This window comes from Oryx dammah, unplaced genomic scaffold, assembly GCF_014754425.2.
Source record: "Oryx dammah isolate SB20612 unplaced genomic scaffold, SCBI_Odam_1.1 HiC_scaffold_8, whole genome shotgun sequence".
NCBI lineage: Eukaryota > Metazoa > Chordata > Mammalia > Artiodactyla > Bovidae > Oryx > Oryx dammah.
The window spans coordinates 41446227-41447148 of NW_024070192.1; the positions used below are offsets into that span (position 1 = coordinate 41446227).

Sequence of the window (922 nt, forward strand, 5' to 3'; positions counted from 1 at the left end):
ACTTTTCACAGAACTAGAACAAATAATCCTAAAATTTATATAAAACCATCAGTTCAGTCGCTCAGTCGTGTCTGACTCTTTGCGACCCCGTGAACCGTAAAGACCCACAATTGCCAAAGTGACCCTGAGGAAAAAGAATGGAACTGGAGGCATAACCCACCCAGACTTCAGACAATACTACAAAGCTATAGAAATCAAAACAGGGTGGTATTGTGCTTGCTTTGGCAGCACATATACTAAAATTGGAATAATACAGAGAAGATTAGCATGGTCCCTGTGCAAAGATAACAAAGAACCAAAACAGTGTGGTATTGGCACAAAAACAGACATATGGATCAATGGAACAGAAGAGAGAGCCCAGGAATAAACCCACATTACAGTCAATCTTCAACAAAGAAGGCAAGAATATACATAGAAAAATGACAGTCTCTTCAGCTAGTAATGTTGGGAAAGCTGGATAGTCACATGTAAAACAATGCAATTGAACACTCCCTCACACCATATGTAAAAATAAACTCAAAATTGCTTAAAGACTTAAATATAAGACATGGTATCATGAAACTCCTAGAAGAGAACATAGACAAAATATTCAGACATATACCAATATTTTCTTAGGTCAATCTCCTAAGGCAATAGAAATAAAAGCAAAAATAAACAAATGGTACCTAACTAAACTTACAAGCTTTTGCACAGAAAAGGAAACGATAAACAAAATGAAAAGACAACCTATGGACTGAGAGAAAATATTTGGAAATTATGTGACCAACAAGGTTTAATTTCCAAAATACACAAACAGTTCATACAACTAAAAAAAAAAAAAAGACATTTCTCTAAATAGGCACATGAAAAGATGTTCAACATTGCTAATTATTAGAGAAATGTAAATCAAAACTTCAAAGAGGTACCACCTCACATCAGTCAA

The 922-nt window shown here is 34.7% G+C and overlaps 1 pseudogene; it reads left to right on the top strand.

Moving 5' to 3' along the window:
• The first annotated feature begins 212 nt into the window (after window positions 1–212).
• On the top strand, window positions 213–313 carry LOC120867525 (annotated as a pseudogene).
• Window positions 314–922: the final 609 nt, after the last annotated feature.